The 12700-nt window shown below is 40.6% G+C and overlaps 1 protein-coding gene and 1 long non-coding RNA gene across 2 annotated transcripts in view; one reads left to right on the top strand and one right to left on the bottom strand.

The window, feature by feature from the left end:
• Nucleotides 1-4459: 4459 nt before the first annotated feature.
• LOC129624083 (uncharacterized) lies at nt 4460-10301 on the bottom strand. The gene is made up of 3 exons (XR_008700736.1): nt 9937-10301; nt 9200-9437; nt 4460-4653 (listed from the first exon to the last, which is right to left on the bottom strand). It is a non-coding gene; the product is annotated as an uncharacterized LOC129624083 (long non-coding RNA).
• A 165-nt stretch (nt 10302-10466) lies between these two features.
• LCP1 (lymphocyte cytosolic protein 1) overlaps nt 10467-12700 on the top strand; it is a 103109-nt gene continuing 100875 nt past the window's right edge. Inside the window, exon 1 of the mRNA XM_055542059.1 lies at nt 10467-10554. The gene's annotated coding sequence lies outside the window, so the exon portion shown is untranslated. The remainder of the gene's footprint in view (nt 10555-12700) is intronic.

Below are 12700 nucleotides of genomic sequence, written 5' to 3'. Positions count from 1 at the left end.
AATAGAGGAAAACAATAGAATGGGCAAGACTAGAGATCTCTTCAAGAAAATTCGAGATACCAAGGGAACATTTCATGCAAAGATGGGTTCAATAAAGGACAGAAATGGTATGGACCTAACAGAAGCAGAAGATATTAAGAAGAGGTGGTGAGAATACACAGAAGAACTGTACAAAAAAGATCTTCACAACCCAGATAATCACAATGGTGTGATCAATCACCTAGAGCGAGACATCCTAGAATGTGAAGTCAAGTGGGCCTTAGGAAGAATCACTACGAACAAAGCTAGTGGAGGTGATGGAATTCCAGTTGACCTATTTCAAATCCTAAAGGATGATGCTGTGAAAGTGCTGCACACAATATGTCAGCAAATTTGGAAAACTCAGCAGTGGCCACAAGACTGGAAAAGGTCAGTTTTCATTCCAATCCCAAACAAAGGCAATGCCAAAGAATGCTCAAACTACCGCACAATTGCACTCATCTCACACGCTAGTAATGCTCAAAATTCTCCAAGCCAGACTTCAACAGTACTTGAACCATGAACTTCCAGATGTTCAAGCTGGTTTTAGAAAAGGCAGGGGAACCAGAGATCAAATTGCCAACATCTGCTGGATCATGGAAAAAGCAAGAGAGTTCCAGAAAAAACATCTATTTCTGCTTTATTGACTATGCCAAAGCCTTGGACTGTGTGGATCACAATAAACTGTGGAAAATTCTGAAAGAGATGGGAATCCCAGACCACCTGACCTGCCTCTTGAGAAATCTGTATGCAGGTCAGGAAGCAACAGTTAGAACTGGACATGGAACAACAGACTGGTTCCAAATAGGAAAAGGAGTACATCAAGGCTGTATATTGTCACCCTGCTTATTTAACTCATATTCAGAGTACATCATGAGAAATGCTGGGCTGGATAAGCACAAGCTGGGATCAAGATTGCCGGGAGAAATATCAGTAACCTCAGATATGTAGAATAAACCACCCTTATGGCAGAAAGTGAAGGAGAACTAAAGAGCCTCTTGATGAAAGTGAAAGAGAAGAGTGAAAAAGTTGGCTTAAAGCTCAACATTCAGAAAATGAAGATCATGGCATCTGGTCCCATCAATTCCGTTCACTTGCTCAGTTGTGTCTGACTTTTTGCGACCCCATGAACTGCAGCACGGCAGGCCTCCCTGTCCATCACCAACTCCTGGAGTTCACCCAAACTCATGTCCATTGAGTTGGTGATGACATCCAACCATCTCATCCTCTGTTGTCCCCTTCTCCTCCCACCCTCAATGTTTCCCAGCATCAGAGTCTTTTCAAATGAGTCAGCTCTTCGCATCAGGTGGCCAAAGTATTGGAGTTTCAGCTTCAACATCAGTCCTTCCAATGAACACCCAGGATTGATCTCCTTTAGGATGGACTGGTTGGATCTCCTTGCAGTCCAAGGGACTCTCAAGAGTCTTCTCCAACACCACAATTCAAAAGCATCAATTCTTTGATGCTCACCTTTCTTTATAGTCCAACTCTCACATCCATACATGACCACAGGAAAAACCATAGCCTTGACTAGATGGACCTTTGTTGACAAAGTTATGTGTCTGCTTTTTAATATGCTGTCTAGGTTGGTCATAACTTTCCTTCCAAGGAGTAAGCATCTTTTAATTTCATGGCTGCAATTATCATCTGCAGTGATTTTTCAGCCCCCCCAAAATAAAGTCTGCCACTGTTTCCACTGTTTCCCCATCTATTTCCCATGAAGTGATGGCACCAGATGCCATGATCTTCATTTTCTGAATGTTGAGCTTTAAGCCAACTTTTTCACTCTCCTCTTTCACTTTCATCAAGAGGCTCTTTAGTTCTTTTTCATTTTATGCCATAAGGGTGGTTTATTCTGCATTACTGAGGTTACTGATATTTCTGCCAGCAATCTTGATCCCAGCTTGTGCTTCTTCCAGCCCAGCGTTTCTCATGATGTACTCTGCAGAGAAGTTAAATAAGCATGGTGACAACAAACAGCCTTGACATACTCCGTTTCCTATTTGGAACCAGTCTGTTGTTCCATGTCCAGTTCTAACTGTTGCTTCTTGACCTGCATACAGATTTCTCAAGAGGCACGTCAGGTGGTCTGGGATTCTCATCTCTTTCAGAATTTTCCGCAGTTTATTGTGATCCACACAGTCCAAGGCTTTGGCATGGTCAATAAAGCAGAAATAGATGTTTTTCTGGAACTCTCTTGCTTTTTCCATGATCCAGCGGATGTTGGCAATTTGATCTCTGGTTCCCCTGCCTTTTCTAAAACCAGCTTGAATATCTGGAAGTTCATGGTTCACATATTGCTGAAGCCTGGCTTGGAGAATTTTGAGCATTACTTTTCTAGAGTGTGAGATGAGTGCAATTATGTGGTAGTTTGAGCATTCTTTGGCATTGCCTTTGTTTGGGATTGGAATGAAAACTGACCTTTTCCAGTCTTGTGGCCACTGCTGAATTTTCCAAATTTGCTGACATATTGAGTGCAGCACTTTCACAGCATCATCTTTTAGGATTTGAAATAGGTCAACTGGAATTCCATCACCTCCACTAGCTTTGTTCATAGTGATGCTTCCTGAGGCTCACTTGACTTCACATTCCAGATGTCTGGCTCTAGGTGAGTGATCACATCACCATGATTATCTGGGTTGTGAAGATCTTTTTTGTACAGTTCTTCTGTGTATTCTCACCACCTCTTCTTAATATCTTCTGCTTCTGTTAGGTCTGTACCATTTCTGTCCTTTATTGAGCCCACCTTTGCATGAAATGTTCCCTTGGTATCTCAAATTTTCTTGAAGAGATCTCTAGTCTTGCCCATTCTATTGTTTTCCTCTATTTCTTTGCACTGATCACTGAGGAAGGCTTTCTTATCTCTCCTTGCTATTCTTTGTAACTCTGCATTCAAATGGGTATACCTTTCCTTTTCTCCTTTGCTTTTGGCTTCTCTTCTTTTCACAGCTATTTGTAAGGCCTCCTTAGACAGCCATTTTGCGTTTTTGCATTTCTTTTTCTTGGGGATGGTCTTTATCCCTGTCTCCTATACAATGTCAGGAACCTCCCTCCATAGTTCATCAGGCACTCTGTCTATCAGATCTAGTCCCTTAAATCTATTTCTCACTTCCACTGTATAGTCATAAGAAATTTGATTTAGGTCATACCTGAATGGTCTAGTGGTTTTCCCCCCTTTCTTCAATTTAAGTCTGAATTTGCCAATAAGGAGTTCATGATCTGAGCCAAAGTCAGCTCTTGATCTTGTTTTTGCTGACTGTATAGAGCTTCTCCATCTTCGGCTGCAAAGAATATAATCAGTCTGATTTCGGTGTTGGCCATCTGGTGATGTCCATGTGTAGAGTCTTCTCTTGTGTTGTTGGAAGGGGGTGTTTGCTATGACCAGTGCATTCTCTTGGTGAAACTCTATCAGCCTTTGCCCTGCTTCATTCTGTACTCCAAGGCCGAATTTGCCTGTTACTCCAGGTGTTTCTTGACTACCTATTTTTGCATTCCAGTCCCCCATAGTGAAAATGACTTCTTTTTTGGGTGTTAGTTCTAAAAGGTCTTGTTGGTCTTCATATAATTGTTCAATTTCAGCTTCTTCAGAGTTACTGTTTGGGGCATAGACTTGGATTATCTTGATATTGAATGGTTTGCCTTGGAAATGAATAGAGATCATTCTGTCGTTTTTGAGATTGCATCCAAGTACTGCATTTCGGACTCTTTTGTTGACCATGATGGCTACTCCATTTCTTCTAAGGGATTCCTGCCCAGAGTAGTAGATATAAGGGTCATCTGAGTTAAATTCACCCATTCCAGTCCATCTTAGTTCGCTGATTCCTAGAAGGTCGACATTCACTTGTGCCATCTCCTGTTGGCCATTTCCAATTTGCCTTGATTCATGGACCTAATATTCCAGGTTCCTATGCAATATTGCTTTTTACAGCATCGGACCTTGCTTCTATCACCAGTCACATCCACAACTGGGTATTGTTTTTCCTTTGGCTCCATCCCTTCATTCTTTCTGGAGTTATGTCTCCACTGATTTCCAGTAGCATATTAAGCACCTACCAACCTGGGGAGTTCCTCTTTCAGTGTCCTATCTTTTTGCTTTTTCATATTGTTCACAGGGTTCTCAAGGCAAGAATACTGAAGTGGTTTGCCATTCCCTTCTCCAGTGGACCACATTCTGTCAGATCTCTCCACCATGACCCACCCATCTTGGGTGGCCCCACACGGCATGGCTTAGTTTCATTGAGTTAGACAAGGCTGTGGTCCGTGTGATCAGATTGGCTAGTTGGTTGTGATTGTGGTTTCAGTCTGTCTGCCCTCTGATGCCCACTCTCAGTGCCTACCCTCTTACTTGGGTTTCTCTTACCTTGGACGTGGGGTATCTCTTCACGGCTGCTACAGCAAAGCACAGCCGCTGCTCCTTACCTTGGATGTGGGGCATCTCCTCATGGCTGCCGCTCCTGACCTTGGACATGGGGTATCTCCTCTCGGCCACCACTCCTGACCTTGGACGTGGGGTAACTCCTCTTGGCCACTGCTCCTGACCTCGGACATGGGGTAGCTCCTCTTGGCTGCTCCTGATTTTGGATGTGGGGTAGCTCCTCTTGGCCACTCCTGTGCCACGCATCCACTGCTCTATCACTTCATGGGAAATAGATGGGGAAACAGTGGCAGACTTTATTTTGGGGGGCTCCAAAATCACTGCAGAGGGTGACTGCAGCCATGAAATTAAAAGACACTTATTTCTTGGAAGAAAAGTTATAACCAACATAGACAGCATATTAAAAAGCAGAGACATTACTTTGCCAACAAAGATCCATCTAGTCAAGGCTATGGTTTTTCCAGTGGTCATGTATGGATGTGAGAGTTGGACTATAAAGAAAGCTGAGCACTGAATAATTGATGCTTTTGGATTGTGGCGTTGGAGAAGACTCTTGAGAGTCCCTTGGACTGCAAGGAGATCCAACCAGTCCATCGTGAAGGAAATCAGACCTGAGTATTCATTGGAAGGACTGATGTTGAAGCTGAAACTCCAATACTTTGGCCACCTGATGTGAAGAGCTGACTCATTTGAAAAGATCCTGATGCTGGGAAAGATTGAAGGTGGGAGGAGAAGGGGATGACAGAGGATGAGATGGTTGAATGGCATCACTGACTTAATAGACATGAGTCTGAGTAAACTCCAGGAGTTGGTGAGGGACAGGGAGGCCTGGCATGCTGCAGTCCATGGGGTCGCAAAGAGTCGGACATGACTGAGCGACTGAACTGACTGACTCATTTTTATATTTAAAGGGAGTTTCTTGCAGACAATATGTAATTAGCTCTTGTCTCTTATCTACTGTGACAGTTTCTATCATTTAATTGGCATACTTAGATCATTCACATTTTAACAAATGATTGACATTGCTGACCTAACATCTGCCACATTTGTAAAGTTTTCTATTTGTTGCAGCTGTTTTACTTTGCCATCTCTTTAAAAATCTTCTGTTCTTCTTCTGTCTTTTCTGGTTTTAGTTGAGAATTTATGAGTCAGTTTCTATCCTTTGCTTTCATTCCTCTGTTAGCATATCAATTACACTTATAAAATTATTTTAAATGCTTGCCCTAGAGTTTGCAATAGATATTTACAATGATTCTAAGTCTACTTTCAACAAACACTACACTGCTTATTGGCCATGGTCAGTATCTTTTAACAGTGTAGTCCCAATTCTTCCCTCCTTTCCATATAAAATTGCTGTCATCCATTCCATTTATCCCTGTACTATACTCACCCAATACATTGTTATTATTATTGCTTAGAATAGTTACCTATTAGATTGAGATCACTTTTCCTTTTCTGACACTGTTCTTTTTTTAGGCAGACCTGAGTTTTTTGTCTTGATCAAACAGTGTGTAACACCTTCTCTTAGTAACCAATTTAAATCATTTTCTTCTTTCAAAGTGTACCTTAAACCTTATATTGGATGGCTAAAATTCAGGGTTTTTCTGTAAGATACTACCAAGCCAATACAATCCACCTTTCTTGATTAACACAACCCATACTTATTGTTCTCATTAATTAATTCAACAAACATTTAACAGCTCCTCAGTAAAGAATCCACCTGCAATGCAGGAAACCTGGGTTCCATCCCTGGGTTAGGAAAATACCCTGGAAAAGGGAATGGTTACCCACTCCAATATTCTTGCCTGGAGAATCCCATGGACAGAGGAGCCTGGTGGGCTATAGTCCATCGGGTTGCAAAGAGTTGGACACAACTGAGAGACAAACACTTTTTCACTTTTTTACATGTGCTAGCTGTACACATAGTGCTGAGAGTACAATTACACAGCAGAAATCTTACTACCATCAAAGGTCTTGCAATTTAATATAGAAAATAGGCTTCCCAGGTGGCGCAGTGCTAAAGAATCTGCCTGCCAATGCAGTAGACTCAGGTTCGATCGCTGGGTCAGGAAGATCCCCTGAAGAAGGAAATGGCAACTCACTCCAGTATTCTTGACTGGAAAATACCATGGATAGAGGAGCCTGGAGGGATACAGTCCATGGGGTCAGAAAATAGTTGGTTCTGACTATTTAGTCAGACACCATAATAGTCGGACACAATTTAGTGACTAAACAACCAGTCTTCTTGCCTGGGAAATCCCATGGACAGAGGAGGCTGGTGGGCTACAGTCCATGGGGTTGCAAAGAGTTGGACACAACTGAGCAACAGATACTACTAGGCAGAAACAGTTATACTAGAGAATTAGAGGTCAGCAGAGGGTAGGTCGGGGATACTCTGGACCATAAAGAAAAGTACTCTGACTAGATGCAAAGAGAAGAGGTGCTTAGGGAAATCTGCCCAATGAAGATGATATCTGTCCTCTCAGTTCAGACTTCCCTATTTTTGGATACATTTCCCCATGATTTCTATTTTTTTTTCTCTTAGAATGTTAAAATTCTACTTTTCCAATAGACTCTTCTGCCATCAAAAACTATACCGATCTCCTCCATAAGTAAACATATTTCACTTCACTTTTACTAATTTCTCAAGCCTTAGCTCATGCCCCATTGCTGCCCCAGAGTTTCTCACATTTATGAGCTACTGCTGTCTGTACCATTAATTGGACATAAATTCTATGCTGCTTTGTATTGTTATTTTAGGTTCTCATTGTATGCATATCAATACATACAATAGAGTTTAACTAAAGGTCTTGAAAAGTCCTAAAAGACAGGGACCAGATTCATGTCATTAATTCTCTACAGCATTTAGTGTTGTATGCAAATTGTACATATTTATTTCAATTTTATTTCAATACTTGACTACTCATTTTTATAAATCGTACTTCATACATTTTAGGTATTTATTTATTCATTCATTCAACAAGTATTTTGAACACCCATTACATACAAAGTACTCTGCCAAGAGCCTTTGGGGACATAAGATTAATAATAGTCAAGGTCATTAACTATCCGAGTTGCCAAAGCAAGATGATCCATCCCTGCACTCCCCCCACCCACCCCCGTCCGCACCACAAAAAGAATTATCCAGCTCAAAATGGCAATAGTGAGAAACTCTGTGCTAGATGATGAACTTCAACAGAAAAACAAATGGAAAACTACAGCCAAAGAACTGGTAGTGAGCAGTATATCTATATAACTGTGGATATTACTATTATAGAACAGATTGTAAATGCAGAAATATAAAACACTGTAGAAATATATAGAAATGATATAACAAAAGTAGGTGGGAAATGTGGGAAAGAAAATTGTATATAACATAGGTGTATTGATTCACACATCTTTTATGGCCATGCATCAACAGGATTTAGCACTGTACATCAAGTTATAGACTAAGCATATTTTAATATGCTTATAAATGTTGACACTAAAATAATTAATATAATCAACTAAAATCAGGTGATAGAAGAGAATGAAAAGGGGGAAGAAAAGGATGTATGCTAATTTTATCATTGCTTATCAGTAAGGAGTCAATATATACCATATAGAGAAATAGAGGATTAAGAGTGTATTATATAAAGTTATAATCATAAGTGGCTCTCCTTTACTTCATAGCATTTATCACAGGGTAATTTTACATTTAATTATATGATTGTTGGATCTCACCAAAGGGTAACTAATAAAGAGAATTGGCAGAGTTTATTTTACTCACTATTATATCTCCAGTTCTTAGCACTGTGTTTATAAATACAGTCAATTCTCATGATTCAGGGCAGTTCTGTTCTCTAGTCTCAGTAAGCACTGAATTATCCAACACTGAGCTATTACTTCTTGGGGAAATACAGGGTCAGGTTCTTGCAAGCCTCTGATCTCAACATTATCAGCAACCAATCAATACACACAACCTTGTTTTATGTATGTTCCTATTTAAAGACACTTTAGATTGTTGATTCATCAACATTGAACTCTCAGCCAACAACACTGTAACTCAGGCTTGAAGGAAGATTATCTAAAGCATATGTTCTCTCTGGAAGGCACATCATAGCCTTCTTGTACTATACTTGGGGGCTATTTTAGACAATTAAATCACCAACCAAAAGTACAGAATTCAGAAATTATGGCACTATTTAGACCGGAAAGGTGGCAGTTGTTTATGGGAGCTAAAACAAGAAGGCAGAGCAGTATCCTTTTCCCACCACTGTTGGGAATATGTATGCTTTCACTGCCTTGGCTGTATCCAAGAATTACCATATACGCCCTCTTGCTGCACACAGTCTCACTATTATAAAAGGAGAGAGAAAGAGCTCCATATACTGCTCCAAAGTGTTCTTCATGGTATATTTTGAAATTAAAAAGACAAAACATAGTACAATGTTCTGGGTTGGGGATTACAAATGGATTCTAGCAGTTAGGTAAATTCACTCCTACAGAATCCACAAAAAATGAGAATCAACTGTATTTGTAATTTGAATTAGATGTTACCATATTACACAAAAATCTGTAAGTTGTAGTCATTAGTGAGTGTCTTTATATTTATTTATTTGGCTGCTGCAACATGTGGGGTCTAGATCTAGTTCCCTGACCAGGCATCAGACCCTGGGGGCCCTGCATTATCAACTTGGAGTCTTAGCCACTAGACCACCAGGGAAGTCCCCAGTGAGTGTCTTTACTGTGATGCTGAACTGTGCAGGTTGAGAAAATTCTATGAAAAAGAAAAAAGCTAATAACATATCTGATTAATACACATACCTGCATGGACTTTCTTCTGACATAAAGACAGCTTAGGGAGATTTGGAGGTAAAGGTCTTCGAAGAAGTTGTGGGTGTTTTTGCATTTTAATAATAAGCACTATTTGTCACAGCTATGGGTGAAGAACTTAAAAGCTTTTGAATATGTTTCAATTGTTGCTGAAAAATTCATTCGAATCCAGATTAAATCCTAATGAAAATCATTCCGTGCTAATACTATACTGAGTCCAAGCAGAATTCTATAAAAGAAAAAGAGGGTGAGAAAAACAATTCCTTAAATCTTCTAGAAAGAATCTAGATAAAATTTTGGCTTATAATTAACACAAAATTTAAAAATACATAGACTATTACCAATCAGGACCATCTTAAAATTTCAAATGTTAACCAAAAATTCAATCTGGCAGTGTTATTTCAGCTAGTAAATACTGCTTTTCCAGAATGGTAGAAATGACACTCATTTTCTCTCCTACCTCCAAAATGTTATCAATTTATAAATTTGGGAAGAGTTTTTCGTCAAAAAAGGTGAGGAAGTCCCTCCATGGCCTCTGAAAATCCACAATATCTAACTCTTCACCAAAAAGTTGTTTTCTTTCTGTAATAATGACTTATTTTAAATTCAGTCACTACAGTTGGCCCGTAACTATTTAACCCCCAAATAAAATGCCTTCAATATAATGAGATTTTCTACAATCTCAGTCCCGATTAGTACTGTTTAGAAATGATGCCTGAAGATCGAACCAAATATTGTGTGCTTCGTCGTATCAAAGAGCCTGGTACACGGCTATTCCGTTGACAGTCTAGACGGGTACGCTCCGGAGCACAAATGGCCTGCTTTATACCCCTCCAAAGATGACTTGGCACGCAAGCACTCACGATCTGTTTTCTGGTAGTACGTCCCACTTGATGCTGGTAATTTCCCGTTCTTATTTTTGGAAGAGGTGCCTGGAAAAGTTGGACCCCTATGCTATCCTTTAGGGCAATCAGATGCTTTTCAAAACAATCAGCTTTTCCTTTTTTAATCTCCTCTTCCTGGGAACCGAGGCAGATTAAGGTGAAGTGAGGTCGCAGGTCTTCCGGCGGGATGCTGTCCCGAAAGAAAGCACCCAGGTCACCTTCACCCGCCGGCCAGGTGGGGCCAAGCGGGCAAGTCTCCTAGCAACCAGAAGCCAATACCCACGTCCCTTCTGCCGAGCGCGCAGGCGCAGGAGGGGAGGGCGGGGCCGGGCGGGGCGCGCACCCGCCCGCGGAGCCCCGCTCAGCTGGTCCCGCCCCAGCGGGCGGCGCGCGCGGAGCCTTCTAGCCTTCGTCGGCCGCTGTGCGCGACTGCAGGAGAAGCCCGCTCCACGTGCACCTGCTGTACGGAACCCCGTGGTGACAATCGTTATTACTGCTTTTATTCTTAATGACAGTGACCACTAACATGTATTTACTTTTCTCACTTGCAAGATGCTTAACTCGGGTATCTAGGGTCCGGGCTGGTGTTCTTTCGTCCTGCACTTCTGCGCAGCCTTAGTCGCCTGGCTGATTTTGCAGGGCTCCAGAATAGCGAGCATTCTGTTTCTCTTCTTTTAATGCAACCTGTTTTGTCTTCCTGATCCTTTAAAGTTCTTCGCTGAAGACGAAACTTGTAGAAAGAAATAGGGCATAAAGGATCGAGCGGGCTTTGAAAGAAAGCCATTTCTCACTGCCCTCGTTATTTATCCTGATTCATTCCGTGATTTGTGTCCTGGGTCGTGGTGTTGATGAACCTGTATGTCCAGTGATCGATACATCGTGTGTGTTTGCATGTATGTGCATACGTCTCTTTGGAGATTTGAGGGAGAGAGTGTGAGAGGGAAAATTCATTAGGCAGGTGTGTGAATCCCAATTCAGAAAGTAAAGTAGATGGAGTTTCCTTCCAGTCTTGTGTTTTGTTGTGCTTTATTTTACAAGTGTAGGAACTTTAGTAACAGCTGTTGGAAGATGAGACTTGTGTGTAAATCTTTGTAACTTTAGGGATCTTTCAAGATTTTCTCCCTAACTGCTCTTTCTTTTTCTCCGTAGGAACAAACATACATTTTTAAATAGTCAATTTAAAAAAGTGGAAAAGTCAAAAAAGTATTTAATCAGATTCTGGGAAATATTCTGCACCTTGTTTTCCTTTGCATGTGGTTTCTTTTAATTTTAAAATAGCTATGTCCCGATTACACTGCTGCCCCAGACCATGAATTTATTCCATTTTTGTCTGTATCCACTGTATAGATGAATTAGCTTCTCAGCAAGATGAGAGAGTTGACAATACGCAAATCTGATTTGCTAGATTTTATCTCAAGTAATATGTGTTGTGCATATTTTGTAAGTGTGAAAGATGTTTATATTTTTACCCATAAAAAAGGTTTATGTTCCAATAGATAGAGCCGGGTTCCTATCCTCTTGGGGCTTCCCTGGTGGTTCAGATAGTAAAGAATCTGCCTGCAATGCAGGAGATATGGGTTCCATCCCTGGGTCAGGAAGATCCCCTGGAGAAGAGAATGGCTACCCACTCCAGTATTCTTGCCTGGAGAATCCCATGGGCAGACGAGCTGTCAGGCTAGAGTCCATGGGGTTGCGAAGAGTTGGACTTGACTGAGAGACAACACTTTCACTTTTTCCCCCCTCTGTCCTCATAAAAGTTGTTTGAACTGCAAGAACTACTGAGATTAAGTTTTACCCACCAGTGCTTGGCCTTTGAAATTTATGCTTAGGATTGCATAGTCAAAAATCAAAGCGATATGCTTATCAATAGTTTTTTAAAAAATGCTTTGTCACACATGGAATCAGGCATCAGGCTTCATTGCCTGCAGATTTCTTCTAGCAAATACCAGGCAGAAACTAGGGCCGATTAATATGTAACCTCCAGAGGTGTGAATATTTTGTCTTCTACTGCTTCCTCCTCCTGTTATTTAGCATGCAATGTTTAGGCAAATGAGATTGTGATTATGAAAATTAAATTCATGGCTTGGTGTTATATGTGTGTATATATATACACATATATATATATCAGTTTTTCTAACACAAATTATATGCTTTATCTATGGAAATGATGTACAAGTGCAGGCCAGATTTAGAAAGTACACATTACATTCAATTTGGGTTCTTTTATTATTTTTACTTAATTTATTAATTTAAAAAATTTTTTGGAGAGTATTGCTACCTCAATCTCCTTTTCTCCTTGTTTTTGTTTAAATAATCATGTCTCTTTAAATAATACAACTCCCTCTTTGATTTTAAAGGCTTCCTTTACCTGATGTACAGTACAGGCAGCCTTTTGATTGTCCCATTAGCTTTGCAATTTGGCAGAACTGTGCGATGAAGCTTGACAAACTGAACCACAACACTTTTAACAGATTGTGTTCAGGAGGCCACGGTAATGGTGAGTGCCAAGGTTGTGTACATCCTGCATTTTTTAAAAAATGTTGCTAAAAATGAGATAAAAGCCTTATGCACAAGCAATCTTTTACACCCTGCAGGTAGTGCTATTGAT

The sequence above is a fragment of the Bubalus kerabau genome, chromosome 12, assembly GCF_029407905.1.
Source record: "Bubalus kerabau isolate K-KA32 ecotype Philippines breed swamp buffalo chromosome 12, PCC_UOA_SB_1v2, whole genome shotgun sequence".
Lineage (NCBI taxonomy): Eukaryota > Metazoa > Chordata > Mammalia > Artiodactyla > Bovidae > Bubalus > Bubalus kerabau.
The sequence above is the reverse complement of the archived record's forward strand: the minus strand, read 5'-3'. Positions and strand labels throughout refer to the sequence as shown.